General features: G+C 36.8%; 1 long non-coding RNA gene across 5 annotated transcripts; it reads left to right on the forward strand.

Annotated features, from left to right (window-relative positions):
- The first annotated feature begins 686 nt into the window (after window positions 1-686).
- On the forward strand, window positions 687-12,174 carry LOC120086899. 5 transcript variants are annotated; one of them, XR_005484374.1, is made up of 6 exons: window positions 687-1,346; window positions 1,441-1,506; window positions 1,590-1,666; window positions 1,752-1,816; window positions 9,589-9,694; window positions 9,812-12,174. It is a non-coding gene; the product is annotated as an uncharacterized LOC120086899 (long non-coding RNA). The 5 variants fall into 5 exon arrangements; XR_005484372.1 differs by having other exon boundaries at window positions 9,589-12,174; XR_005484373.1 differs by lacking the exons at window positions 9,589-9,694; window positions 9,812-12,174 and adding an exon at window positions 9,202-9,582.
- The last annotated feature ends 3,608 nt before the right edge of the window (window positions 12,175-15,782 follow it).

Raw genomic sequence — 15,782 nt, forward strand, 5'->3', positions numbered from 1 at the left:
AATTGGCCCCGTAGCTTACTGATTAGCATTGCCTTCGTCGCTGTCTTTAGTTCATAATGTCCGTTATGTTTTAATGTCGAGAAAGTATGTGACAGATCTGTCTCATGTAGTTGACTTTGAGCCTTTGCAGTTGAATGACAACTTGAGCTACGGGGAGAAACTTGTAGAGATTCTTGCCAAAGAGGTAAAGACATTGCGTCGTAAGGAGTTTGCATTTGTGAAATACCTTTGGTAGAATCACCAGTTTAAGAAGGCTATTTGGGAGCGAGAGGATGACATCAGGGCCCGTACTTAGAGCTTTTTTTCAGGAATGAACTTTCGAGGACGAAAGTTTTTAAGGAGGGGAGAATGTAACATCCCAAGTTTTTCATTTTTCAAATTTTGTATTTTCGTAAAATTCGAGGACAATTTTGTTAATTTCAAAGTACAGTTTTGTTTAAAGGGGAGATATGGATTTATGTCACATTAATTTAATTTTAAGTTAATGTCAAGAATTTAAATTTATATTGTGGAAATTAATTTGATTTTGATTTTGGAATTTGAAGAAAAAGGGGAAGAGTTTTAAGAATATATATTTAGATATATTTGTGTAATGAGGGAAAGGTTAAAATAAAATTGAAATAAAATATAATGGAATAAAATAAAATAAAATTTTATTATATTTTATTTCTTTCATTTAAAATAACCTTTGTCTTTTAAAAAGGAAAAAAAAAAAGAAAAACTTTTTTCTCTCCCTTCTTCTTCTTCTTCCTCCCCCCAATGTGAAGACCCTCTCTATGTGCCCTAGCAGCCGTTGGCCATCTCCTCTCCAACCAGCATCACATGTCTGACAGCCATCAGTTCGTCGGTCATTCGTCCGTGGGCCGTTGTTCGCACAGGTCAGCTCGATCTCGTCAGCAAGTAACGATCGTCCAGATCTTCTTCATCGCGTGCCAATCTCGCCAAGCCGGTCAGATTCGCATCCGCAAGTTGCCGTCAATCGTCTGGCTGCTTCATTCGTGGGTCGTCGTGCCATCAGCCAAGGTCTGAAGCCGAATGACCCAGCCCAGCCGTCGAAACTTCCGCTGTGAGCCGTTCCTCCGTCCAGTCATCTGATCCGTGCGACCCACCGCCGAATCCAGCTGACTGCCTCCCTCGCGCCGCGCGATGTCGCTCACCGTTCGTAGGTGCAGTTGCGCCACTGTGAGTCACCTAGCCTCGTCAGCTGCCAGATCTGAGATGAAGCTCCCCCAGGCACACCGTCCAGCCTTCAATCGCCGTCGCCGCCGCTCCAGCTTTTGACCACCGTCCATCACCGCGCTGCCTATGTTCTGTTGCGTGGGTCTTCGTCAGACTCTTAGATTTTGGTAAGATATATTTTGTGGTTGGGTTTCTTGAAAGATTTTGGATGCCCACTAAGTTGGATTAAGGATTAAATTAGTCACATTATCTTGATTTTAGATTTGAGCTTGGGAAATTATAGCAGCGACTATCCAGCAAATTCAAGATCGTTCGACAAGAGTTTTGGTAAGAGTCATGGTTCTTATTGTTGGTTTGTGGGCACGCTTTGATTACTGAATTAAGTTTGACTTAACCCTTGTATCTTTAAGGTTTCAAGTTGTCGTCCATTGGGATTTAAAATCTGTTAGAAGGAGATTTTTGAGTGGTTGTTGATCAAGTACTTTGGGTAAGCTTTTGGGTATTGTGGTTTGGAATCTGAGGTATCGCAATTATTATTGGACTGAAATTTAATGGTTGTATTCGTATGTTAGGGTTGTTACTTCAAACCGCGGTCATCGTTTGGTTGTCGGAGTTTATCTGTGGATCTTCAATTAAGGTAAGTAATCTTACCACTGGAACTGCCCACGGCCCAGGATTTAGTTGTATGCTAGCATGATAAGTGTGTGTTATGGTAAATGTTAGCATGTTGATTGACAGTATGATCTGAATCAAAGTATGTTCTGGCACAAATTCTGATTTTTTTACATACACACCTAAGTGCTTGATCGTTAGTATGTGATAGTATGTGTTTTCATATGTCGATGTCTGATCTACTAGTATTGAGGCATACTTGCATGTTATGGATTTATGAGATGAGTTATACATGGATGATGTATAATATGTTATTAAGAATTATGTGTATGTGATGAAGCCATGGTATCAAGGATTTTTATGTATGTTTTAAAACTATACAATGTTGAATCATAGCACGTTAAGACCGTGTGAATATCCTCATTGATTAGTTAGATGCTCACTAGTTTGTGTTTCCTTCGGGATTCACTAGTTTGTGTTTCCTTTGGGATTCACCAGTTTGTGTTTCCTCCGGGATTCACCAGTTTGTGTTTCCTCTGGGATTCACCAGTTTGTGTTTCCTTCGGGATTCACCAGTTTGTGTTTCCTTCGGGATTCACCAGTTTGTGTCTTCGGGATTCACCAGTTTGTGTTTCCTTCGGGATTCACCAATTTTGTGTTTCCTTCGGGATTCACCTGTTTTGTGAGCATACTTAACTACAATAGGATAGGACTAAGTCTCTCATCTGTTACATGTATTTATATGCCATATGCGGGTATCTAGAGGACATAGATGCCTAGCCTCACCCCAGTGGTGGGGGTACTTACTGAGTATTTCATACTCATTCTTTCTTATGTTGATGTTTCAGGTAAGGGTAGAGATGCACCGGCAATGGTGCAGCAGAATTCGTGATCGTATCATTGGGACTAGTTTTTACGCTTCCGCATCATGAGATTTAGAGTTCTTTTCATGTTTCTCTTAATGTTTAGTTTTGATGTTTGAAACTTATTATTAAGAATTGTTTTTCATATGTATTTATTAACCTTTATGATTTATGGGTACCCTATTATTGTTGCATTTAATAAATGTCCTTTGAACTTCTCTTGTTTTAATTAGCATTTATTTCAAATAACTGAGCGTTGTTTTAAATTCTTTGCATGCATTTATTTTAGTAACGACCTTACGTAAGTCTTAGGGGGTCGGGTCGTTACAGTCAACCCTCAATAACTAGTTTCTTTGTTTTTCTTTCTCTACTCTTTTTTCTGCAAGATATTGTAGGCAATTCCTTTTCTAGTGCCATTCTTCACTACAGTGGAAAACCTTTCCTTTTTCTGCAACTTTTGCCTTGCCTTTGCAGCCGGAAGGTTTCTTTTTCCCTTTCCCCTTATTTTTCTTCACCGGAATACTCTTATTCTTTGAAAAAGAAGCAACGTCAGACTTCTAAGAGGAAGATCTTCTTTTTTCTACAGTAGCAACATTTTCCTCTGATTCCAGTCCTTTAGCCTTCATCATGGATTGATAAGCCTATAGCTCGTTGAAAAGTGTAGTCATGTTATATTTTACTTTGTTCATTAATGCGTTCGTATAGAACTGCAAGAAACTCTTCAAAAGAGACTCAAGAATAAAACTGATTTGGCTCTTCTCATCCATGACAACTCCATTTACCTCTGCCACGTTAAAATGGATCGTCATATCCAAGACGTGTTCTTTGATAGAGGCCTCCGCTTTCATACGGCAGTTGAAAACATATTTGATAGCATCATGCTTCAAGGAGAAGTACGGTTGTCCAAACATCCCACACAGAGGTTCCATAATCTCCTTGGCAGTACTCATGCTTTCATGTTTCTTAGCCAAGACATCAGATATGCTGGCAAGAATATAAGCACGGGCTTTCTTGTTTGCCTTTTTCCATCTGTCGAATGCATCCCAAACAGTTCGATTTGCTTTTGAGTTAGGAATGGGAGGACACTCCTTGGTCGAAATGAACCTCAGATCATCTATCACCAATATCGTATTCAAGTTTTATTTCCATGTAGCATAATTATCCCCGATTAATTTATCAGAAGCCAATAGTTGAACTAATGAACTCATCATTATAAAAATATAAACAAATTTCTTTATTAGTGAATTGCTTTTCAACCTAAACATGTTTTATCAAAGTAATAATGTACCCAAAATTTCATTTTGCAACGATACCATAGTGAGTCAGAATAAGTGCTACTCTTGAAGGAACTCTTATTCAAGAGTACCTACGAGCGGAAACGGATCTTTTCAATTCATTGTGACAGAATTACCGCATATATATTCAAATATACTTTCATAACGCTAAAGGGATCAAGAAATCATACCAGTTGAAGATTTCTTCTTCACAACGAGTCTGAAGCTCAACCATCTACCTCGAACAGTCACCATTCGGACAGAAGGAATTAGAGAAGACAACACCACTTAGAGCCCTCAGTATTCTTGGAGTGAGAATCCAAAGTGTGGGCTTTGTTCGGATTTGGTAGAGGGAAGGAGGAAGAGCGACCGTATACAACGATCAAGCAAGTGAGAGATACGGTCGTCTATCGCATAGACAATATGCGTGATCATTTAGGTGAATTATACGATCGTGTAGTAAAAGTAAGGGATCGTCTATATGATCGTGTAGGAAAAGGTAAACGATCGTCTAAATGATTGTGTAGGAAAAGGGTGAGTGATCGTCCAAAACGATCGCATAGGAAAAACTAAGTAATCGTTCATACGATCGTTTAGTAAATACCAGGAGCTAAACGATCATTTAAGAAAAAGGTAAACGATCGTATAGATAATAGCGCGCGACGGTGTAATCGGTATGCGATCGCTTAACAATATCGTATATGTAAACGATCGTGCAGTCCCTTTCGTATAGACACTGATTTTCTAAACGATGACACTATTCTTTTCACAATACTTGCGCACACCGAGATCAACACACCGTTTGCTATTTATAATGCACTCATCCATTATTTTAAACGAAGAGGCGCATTCCCATTTTCTTTATAACCGTCCAATGAATGTGATCTTATCACATTCATAACTTATAAATTAATATCAAATATTAATTATAATATTTCTTCCTCTACTAGATATAAATAATATTTATATCCAATTTCCTCCAAATTAATGTATCTCATACATAAAGTTAATTATATCATATTTAATTAACTCATTCAATTATATCATATATAATCGAACTCCTACTTGTCAATTTGAACATTTCAAATTGACCCAAAAACTGACTCTCAACTTCTATCCAAGCTACCAAGGGGACCTTATGGACCTATGGCTTGAAGCTCCAATGGTACGTGAATAGCTGACTAAACTCCTTAGTCACGATATCCACCATCCGTTAACTGTCAGGCATTCCACTAAAGACCGAAAGTTGAACTCTTCTTGTCATAGATATATTTTTATGTCTATTAGATATAACCAATCATCAGTACGATGACCCTTCACAGATGCTTGTAATTACAACAGACCAATTTATCGTTTTGCCCCTATAATTACATCTTTCTCCTTAAGTACCACTAATTCCTCTAATAAACAATACAACATAGTCCTACTATGTGTGAACACCTCTCAAGCCATGAGAAGGCGCGTGGCACCACATCGTTCAAGCCCTGGCATCAGCCCTTAAGGGAGCTATCTATCTACTTGCCCTTGCCTTGGGGAAGGAATGAATTCCATCTTGTGTAGTTGAGTTCCCAACTCCCAAATCAAACAAATCCCCAAAATGGTAGATTTGAGTCGGCATTCTGGCCACTCGCACCCATGAAAATCAAAGGACCGCCCTCAATGGCAGGAGTTCCCAACTCACTCAGGATTGAGGTCATGTTATCTATGGTCATCCTAGTGAAGTGAAGTCTCAGTTATGAACGGTGTTATATAACGAGACGTTAACACTTCGTGGTAAGGTCTTATAAAAATCTTTATATAGGATGTCTCCGCTCGCATGTCCCCTACATGAATGACCAGGATCAGACCATCTGTGATAAGTCACAACACTTGTGACCATTCCATAAAGTGAGCCGCATCCGTAGCGTTACCAGGATAAGGTTTCCCTCCTATATCCATATACTATAGACCATTTTGGTTATCACTCAAGACATGATCCACTTGTATATCACCACATACATGCTTGAGTCACATACAGATAACTAGGGATTTTATGTTTACTGGTTTGTGGTAAAATCTAAATGTGCAAAGTCAAATAGTGAAGTAAATATCATTTATATTATACATCACAAGTGTTCGTACAAAGTTGTTTACAAACTACTGGACACGAGACTTTAGGGCAAAAACCCCAACACTACCGAAGGGCAGTCAAATACTCCTTCACTAAAGCAAGACATTCTTGACTAAATCCTATATCCAGAATAACTCATATTTCAATAGTCATTTAGCTACCATTTTTTGTCAAAACTTACTAACACTTTAGTAATTCCATAAGTGTAACCCTCCATTTTTAGACCCCAGAGGTCGGCCCCAACGATGATATCGAATTGGAAAGTCAAGGTTGGAAAATGACCTAAGAAATCCTATCCATTTCTGGATTTTGAATTGTTCTGAATCCCATGTTACAAACTTCCAAGGGTATAGTCGTCGACAAACAACTAGCAAGGCCGACTTAAAGATGACAAGTCGACACAACATAAGAATCTCACGGTTCAAACTAATGGAAGTGACCGCAGGACACATTGACACATATCCTTCACCCACTTACTATGAACTACTTCCCCCATTCACCTTGATCTTGACCCATACAAACACTTTTCGAATGGAGGTCACTCTCAAGGTGACACGAAGTGTCATATGAATCTCACAGTATGAACTTTCCAAGGACATGAGAGTTGAAATCAATATATTGTATACTTGATTTTACATTGAACAACTTCTCTTCATTTACCTTGATATTCATTCACGCAAACACTTACATTGAACAGCTTTCCTTCATTTACCTTGATATTGATTCACACAAACACTTTCCGAATGGAGGTCACTCCTAGGGTGACACGAAGTGTCGTATGAACCTCACATGTGAACCTCTTAGGACATGAGAATGAAAATCAAAACATCACTTTTGATTTTACTGTGAACAACTTCCCCTATTCACCATGACCTCGATTCATGTAAACACTTTCTGAATGGAGGTTAATCCTAGGGTGATATGAAGCGAAACACAAATCTCGATTGTGAACTCTTAGGGATGTGAGAGCTAAAAATAACATATCACATATGTTATTAATCTTCCACTAAAGTGTTATTAAATTCCAACTAAAGTGTTCTAATAACATATCATATATGCTATTAAACTCCCACTGAAGTGACCTAACATTTATTTGGGTATATCTTTACTCATGTTTGTTCTGGCTAATTAAACAACCTAAGTCTAGGTGTTTATCCAAGTATAACGTTTATATTTGGATTTAACCTACGATGTCTAAGTGATAAACCAGTTTTAAAACCTCACACCGCTCATGTATTGCTTATAAAATTGGTTAATAACGCTCAATTATTCGGAGATAATCCCCAGGTAGGAGGTGTTTCATAGACCATCAACTTAAAAACCTCCAGCCTTAGAAAGAATTATATACTAGTTGAGTTTGTTACCCAAGTTTTATAAGATAACGACCTATTTTAACTATTAAAACAAGTGGTTAATCTACGTGAGTATGCAGGTTGTCTTTGTTATGGATTTCAAATGTCTAACCCAATTTTATAACAACTTATAAAACTTTAGACATGGTATACATCCATAACATGCATCAGATATCTCATGATTTAATATAACACTTATATTAAAACATCTGAAACTCTAAACATATATACTATATATTATAACAACTCATAACATACTTTCAGTGCATGTAACATGCTTCTTATGGTGGGATTTTAAATCTACATGGTATACTATATGCACATTGAAAAGCATCTAAAAAATGCTTTTATTACCTTCGAATTTAAAACTAATATTGTTAGTTTTATTTAGTTTGACATGGTTTATCGAGTAATTTCAAGAAACTAAGCATCAGGAGAAATTTTTGTGAAAATGATAAAAAAAAACCCAGAGCAAAACTCCAATTTTGAGCAATTACGGGTTGGCTATGGAATTAAGAAGAAACAAGGACCCAAGATCAAGAAAAGAGGTAAATTTAGAAGGCAATTCGGGGGAGCCAGCATTGGAAGAGCATTGCAACGCTGCTCCCTGATGCCGTAGATCCAAGACCAATTAGAAACAAGGCAGCATTGTAACTCTACGACTTTGATGCGTCTAGCATGACACCAGTGTTGCAGCGCTGCGAGCATATTATAAATAACAGCGTTGTGCCGTCAAGTTTGGAAAAAAAGGAGATGAGGAAAAATAGAGTCGACTTTGATAGATTTTACCTAAATTCTAGTTCGTACAAGAGCTAAAACAGAGGAATTCTGATCGTTTTTGGTTGAAGGCTCAAGATTTTGATTGAAAGTTTATCTGAGAGCGTTTCAGATTGAGCATGGCAGGAAGATTGATCGTGATCGTGCAGTTTTGTTGAAGAACAATCTGGTATTCATGGCGAGATTCAAGAAGATCGTGATTGGGATTCGAACCTATTGAGGGGAGATCGTTCTTCTTGTTAATTTCTTTTTGGCCATAATGATTGTTTGTTTGTTGAATATTGTTATTAGAATCATACATGGCTAAACTCTTTTATTCTAAGGTGTCTATGGATTTTAGGGATGTTACTTTGAGTATTTGAATTTACGATTGACCGATTTTTCATAGATTTCTAAATTGTTTGTGCTTAATGCTTTTGATTAACGAGCCATTAATTGAATGAACTTAAGTTAACTAAATGTCTTGAGAGAGAATTTACTGCTTTTGATTAACTGGCCAATAATTTAGATTGTTATTCAAAATTGCATGAGAGTGAATTTATAATAATAAGGGGTGAAACTCAAGGGTCTTAATGTTGTAACTATTCAAGCGATAGAAGAGATTTAGGTTGATGGGTAGTTATTAGGATGGTTTGAGCTCGAGAGAGGATTTTCTGATTTTAGAACTCTTAGCCTCAATTGTCATATTCATTGTATTCTCTAAATGAAACAACACCCTGAAATTGTTTTTCTTTAAATTGTTCGTGTGTGACTGAGTTTTTGTTATTCATAGTTATAGATAAAATTCATCTTTTGGTTGCCTGGATAGAATTGATGAAGAATTGTGATAGCTAAGTTAGGAAAATTTTACTCAAGTCGGTCCCTGAGGACGATACCCTATTTGGGATTTATTACTTTGATTGCATGCACTTATGCATACCGTCAAGTTTTTGGCGCCATTGTCGGGGACTAGCACGAAAATTTTTCCCATGCTTAATATTGCTAAAGATTGAGTTAACCTTAATCTGGGCATTTTTATTTTTTTGTTGTTGCAGAATCTTGTGTATGTGAAGAAATCAACATGCTAAACTTGTTCCTTATGATTCAACCTTGAATGGACTTTGAGAAGAGTAAGAAGGAACAAAAAAGTTGATTTCAACACCATGGGAAACCAAAGGGGAGCTATGAGAACCATCAAAGATTATTTCCAACCAGCTATCCCTACAACCTATACTAGCATTGCTTAGGCCCCAATTAATGTCAATAATTTTGAGCTAAAACCTGGTTTACTTCAGATGGCACGATACCTTGCATTCAGAGGAACTCCACATGAAGATCCACATAAGCATATCCGCTCTTTCCTGAAAATTAGCAGGACTGTAAAAATAAATGGAGTCTCTTCTGATGCTATTCGGCTGAGATTGTTTCCTTTTTCTGTGCAGGACAAGGCGAAAGATTGGCTGGAATCAATTGCAATGGGGAGTATAACTACATGGGACGAGTTGGCCCAAGTCTTTCTGAACAAATTCTTCCCTCCTGCAAAAACAAGTAAACTAAGAATAGATTTTTTTGCGAAAGATTTTTATGTGAATCAAAACGGGAGGTGTAACTGTTCTTTGACTAATTTTTTATGTGAATGTCGGTGCGGGAGAATATATGTTTCAGGTGTTGTTGTGCATGGAATGATGAAGCCACCTTGAAAGTTGTCTGAAATGGAGACCTGGTCTAGCTAAAGACGAGAAACTAAGCGCTTCTTGGGAGGCAACCCAAGTTTTCTAGTTTTAATTTAGTTTTTATTTTATTTGTTATTTGATTTTTTTAAGGATATAGAGCCACCTCATGATTATTTTATTTTGATCCTCAGGTTAGAGATGATGCTCAAGTGTTTTCAAGCACCAGTTCGCCATCCAGATTCGTGAATTCATGCTCATTACCCAGGCTTGTATCACTCATCTATTGTGTGATTGTTTTAGATGTTATGCATTGGGGACAATACATCCTTTTAAGTTTGGGGTGGGAGGTGTGCTTTGTACTTGAATCTTGTGCTTTTATGCATGTTGTTTTGAGTTGATTGTTTTATGCATGTTATTGTTGATTTTGAGGAAAAATTGAAAAAAAATTTAACTTTTGAAAAAGAGTTGATTTTGGTTAGGAATAATGTTGAGACTGATTTAATTGTGTTCTTTGGTAGCTTTCTTTTACTATGATGGTTGATGAGTCACACGATGTATGCCATGCTTTGAAGTAGAAAATGGATAACATATTCCTGTCTTGAATGTTCTTTGTTCTGAATCCTTCTTTGTATCCTCTGTTATATTGAGCACAAACTAGAATTTAGAACCTCTAACTAAACGAAGCATTAAATTAAGTCAATTTGGTTGTCACCTCAAAAGGCCCCACTAGTTAGAGAATGTCTTGCATGATGGGTTGTAATGTTAGACTAAGAGGAAAGAAAAAAATATTATTATTGTCTTTGAAAAAAAATATAGAGTGTGCATTCATGCACTTAAAAGAAATATCTTTTTATTATTGTAAACTTGTAAAGTGTATGCATGGGTGGGGATAAAAAGAGCTACCTTTGTTGTGATTAGTTAGGACACTTGAGAATTGATTAGGTATGGTTCCCTGTAGTGGATGTGTGAAAGCTATTGCCCCTAGGTAAAATGATACAAGTTTAGGGTCCTTTTGTTGTTAGAAAAAAAAAAAAAAAGAAAGAAAGAAAGAAAGAAAAAAGGAGAGAGAGATAAGGCACCTTAGTGAACATATTACTTCCTTGAGTATGTTGATGCTTGATGATTGGTGCTTGAGCTAGATTAGGGAGAAAATTGATGAAGCTTAATTAAATCTTAAGTCAGTTGTTGAGTTTTGAATTAAAGGAGGAGTCACACACACAGAGGATAAAAAGTTTTGCATTTAGAAACTCCCAACGATTAGGATGTGTCTAAATTTTTTTGTGGATGAGTGTTGTATATGTTGAGAAGCTGATGAAACCGGAATAAGAGAATGCATGCCTTGAACCTTTTCATTTTAGTATTCATTATTTCTCCTACTTTGTGTTTCTTTCTTTTCTTTGCTTGGGACTAACAAAGTTTTACGTTTAGGGTGGTGAAAAGTATCTAAAAAATGTTTTTATTACCTTCAAATTTAGAACTAATATTGCTAGTCTTGTAGTTTGACGTGGTTTATTGAGTAATTTCAGGAAACTAAGCATCAGGAGCAATTTGTGCGAAAATGATAAAAAAGAAAAAAAAACCCTAGGGCAAAACTCCAATTTTGAGCAATTACGGGTTGGTTATGAAATTAGGAAGAAACCAAGGACCCAAGATCAAGAAAAGAGTCAATTTTGGAAGGCAATTCGAGGGAGCCAATATTGGAAGAGTGTTGCAATGCTGCACCCTGATGTTGTAGACCCGAGACTAATTGGAAACAGGGCAGCATTGCAACGCTATGACTTTGACATGACGCCAACGTTGCAACATTGGTTTGTAGCATTGCAACACTAGAGCATATTATAAATAATAGCGTTAAGCCACCAGGTCTGGAAAAATAGGAGAGGAGGAAAAAGAAATAGCCGACTTTGATAAATTTTACCTAAATTCTAGTCGTACAAGAGTCGAAACAGAGGAATTCTGATCTTTTTGGTTGAAGACTCGAGATTTTGATTGAGAGTTGATTTGAGAGCATTTCTGGATTGATTGTGATGGGAAGATTGATCGTGATCATGCAGTTTTGTTGAAGAACAATCCGGTATTCATGGCGAGAGTCAATAAGATCGCAATTGGGATTCGAACCTATTGAGGGGAGATCGTTCTTCTTATTAATTTATTTTTGGCCATAATGATTGTTTTTTTGTTGAATATTGTTATCGAAATCATGTGTGGCTAAACTCTTTTATTCTAGGGTGTTTGTGGATTTTAGGGATGTTACTTTGAGTATTTGAATTTACAATTGATCAATTTTGCATAGATTTCTAAATTGTTTGTGCTTAATGCTTTTGATTAACTGGTCATTAACTGAATGAACTTAAGTTAATTAGATGTCTATAGAGAGAATTTAATTCACTGGACTCAATAATTGAGATTGTTATTCGATATTTCATGAGAGTGAATTTAGAATAATAAGGGGCGCGATTGAAGGGTCTTAATGTTGTAACTATTCAAGTGATAGAAGAGATTTGAGTCGATTGGTAGTTATTAGGATGGTTTGAGCTCGAGAGAGGATTTCCTGATTTTAGAACTTCAAGCCTCAATCTATCAATTTCAATCAATTACATGTTATATTCATTGTATTCCCTAAATGAAACAACACTCTGGAATTTTTTTGCTCTGAATTGTTCATGTGTGTGACTGAATTTTTGTTATTTGTAGTTATAGATAAAAATCATCTTTTGGTTGCCTAGATAAAATTGACGAAGAATTGTGATAGCTAGTTAGGAAAATTTTGCTCATGCCAGTCCTTAAGGACGATACCTATTGAGCCAACCCTCATCTTTTCAAATCTAAGAATAACTCGAACAAACAGGAGTTCATAGTTTGCTCAGGATTAAGGTCAAGTTACCTAGGTCATCATTTTGAAATAGTCAGTCTTAAACAGTAAACAACGTTATAAAGTAAGAATGATTTATTTCTTGAATCGATCTTATGCAAACTCATTGCACATGACGCCCCCACTTCTCATGTCACCACATGAATGAATCAAGATGGATTCATTTGTAGCATTTTACAACTCCTTGTAACAACTATAAAGTGGGTCGCATTTGATAGTGTTACCAAAATAAGGCACCCAACCTTATTCATATACTATAGATCATTTAGACTATTTACTCGAACCGGATCCACTTTTATGTCTCCACGTAAAGTTCAAGTACTCATGTAATAGTCATGGATCTTTTAGTTTATTGGATTTATTTCTAAAACAAAATAAATAATTCATATATTCAATAACAACTTTATCGATTTACATAATGAGTTTATTGTTTACAAACCACGAGTTTTTAGGATATAAAACCCAACAGAGACAACCTCATAACCTACTCAAACTACTCCTCTTCTTGCTCGTCCGACAACAACATCTGTCTTTGTTGCTGATTCCAAACCTGCACCAGTTTTTCATGTTCGTTGTTCCACCTGAACAAGTAAACCAACACCTCCTTTTTAAGACTTTCAGTGTTTCTCCACTATTCAGTATTTAGTCGAACTATCATCTTATCATGAGGCTAAAACTAACACTCATTGGCATCGAGCAATGGATGAGGAACTCCAGGTGTTAGAAAAGACCCATACTTGGGATTATGTTGATCTTCCCCTGGGCAAGAGACCTATTGGTTGTAAGTGGATCCATAAAATCAAAAAACATTCTGATGGCTCTGTTGAATGTTATAAGGCTAGACTTGTTGAAAAAGGCTATTCTTAAGAATATGACATTGACTATGAAGAGACATTTGCTTCGGTAGCTCGAATGATATATGTTCGAAGTCTATTAGCTGTTGTAGCTACCAAATAGTGGCCTCTTCTACAGATGAACGTTAAAAATGTGTCTCTCAATAGAACTCTATTCGATGAGATGTATATGAAACCTCCACCCAACTCAGCTCCTCCATCTTAGAAATTATGTCTTAAAAATGTGTTTCTCAATGGAACTCTATTCGATGAGGTGTATATGAAACCTCTACCTAGCTCGGCTCCTCCATCTCAGAAAGTATGTCTTCTCCGACAAGCCTTATATGGTCTGAAACTAGTCCCATGAGCATGGTTTGCCATGTTCAATTCCACTATAACCCAACTTAGGTTTACTTCCAGTTTCCATGATACAGCTCTTTTTACACGGCAGTCCCCTCATGCTGTTGTTGTTCTTCTTCTCTATGTTGAGGATATGACCATTACAGGAGATGATCCTCAAGCTATATCTGACTTGCAAACCTATCTGGGTGAACACTTTGAGATCAAAGATTTGACATCCCTTAGTTACTTTCTTGTCCTTGAGGTCTCATCTCGCTCTGATGGATACCATCTGTCTCAAGCTAAATATGCTTTTGATCTCTTGGCTCGATCTAGCATTACTGACTCGGCCACATCATCAATACCACTGGATCTGAATGTTCATTTGACTTTTTTTTATGGTGTTCCTCTTGAGGATGCTACCCTTTTTCAGCAACTGGTTTGCAGTCTCATTTACCTTACTAACATCCGTCTGGATATTATGTATGTTGTTCTCATTGTTAGTCAGTCCATGGCCGCTTTTAGGTCTATACATTTTACTAATATTCTTCGCATTCTCCAATATGTCAAAGGAACTCTTGGCCATGGACTTCAGTTTTCTTTCAAGTCATCCTTGGTGTTATATGGCTACTCTGATGTTGACTGGGCTGGTGATCCCACTGATCATTGTTCCACCACAAGTTACTATTTCTACTTAAGTAATTCTCTCATCTCTTGGCGAAGTAAGAAGCAAACTGCTATTTCCGGTTCTAGCATAGAATCTATATACCGGGCCCTTGCAAATGCTACTTCTGAGTTACTGTGTCTTCCCTAGCTTCTGGCTGATATGGGTGTTCCTCAGCAATCTGTCACTATACTTAATTGTGACAATCATAGTGACATTCAAATTGCTCACAATGAACATATGATAGGTCTTATAAAGAGCTATCTTATTAGTGCTAATTCCCTCAATTTTACTTGAATTATTTACTTAAAATGTCTATTTTGATAGGTAAATTCCAATTTTGATACAATCAACGATGCATGATGAGCATTTTCTCTAACTATGTAGAAAAGTGCATAGAAATTTTCATGGATGATTTCACTGTGTATGGTAATTCTTTTAAAGATTGTTTGCACAATTTGAGTTTGATTTTGAAAAGATGCATAGAAACAAATTTGGTTTTAATTATAAAAAATGTCACTTCATAGCTTCTCACGGAATAGTTTTAGGACACCTTGTATCTTCAAAGGGTATAAAAGTTGATAAAGGAAAAATAAATGTCATAGCTAACCTTCCCTATCCTAAAAACATTAGGAAAGTGCACTCTTTTCTTGGTAGTGCAAGATTTTATAGGAGGTTCATTAAGGAATTTTCAAAAATTACACTCCCTTTGTCAAGCCTACTTCAAAAAGATGTCATATTTGATTTCAATAAAGAATGAAAGGGAGCCTTTGACATATTCAAGGAGAAGTTGACATCAACTCCAATCGTTCAACCACCCCGACGGGACTTGCCATTTGAGATCAGAATTCAAGGGAGCCTTTGACACATTCAAGGAGAAGTTGACATCAACTCTAATCGTTCAACCACCCCGACGGGACTTGCCATTTGAGATCATGTGCGATGCTAACAACCTAGCAGTAGAGGCGGTATTAGGACAAAGAGTTGACAAGAAGTTCCATGTGATCCGTTTTGCATCTAAAACGCTCAATTAATCTCAAATCAACTACTTAACAACAGAAAAATAATTTCATTCTATTATTTTTGCTTTGGATAAATTTAGATCTTATATTCTCGATTTTCCAATAATTGTTTACACTGACCACGATACTCTTAGGTACCTCTTGACGAAGAAAGAATCAAAGCCCAGACTTGTCAAATGGATCCTTCTTCTGCAAGAATTCAACTTAACTATCAAAGACAGAAAAGGATCTGA

This window comes from Benincasa hispida, chromosome 9 (genome assembly GCF_009727055.1).
Source record: "Benincasa hispida cultivar B227 chromosome 9, ASM972705v1, whole genome shotgun sequence".
In the NCBI taxonomy this organism is placed as follows: Eukaryota; Viridiplantae; Streptophyta; class Magnoliopsida; order Cucurbitales; family Cucurbitaceae; genus Benincasa; species Benincasa hispida.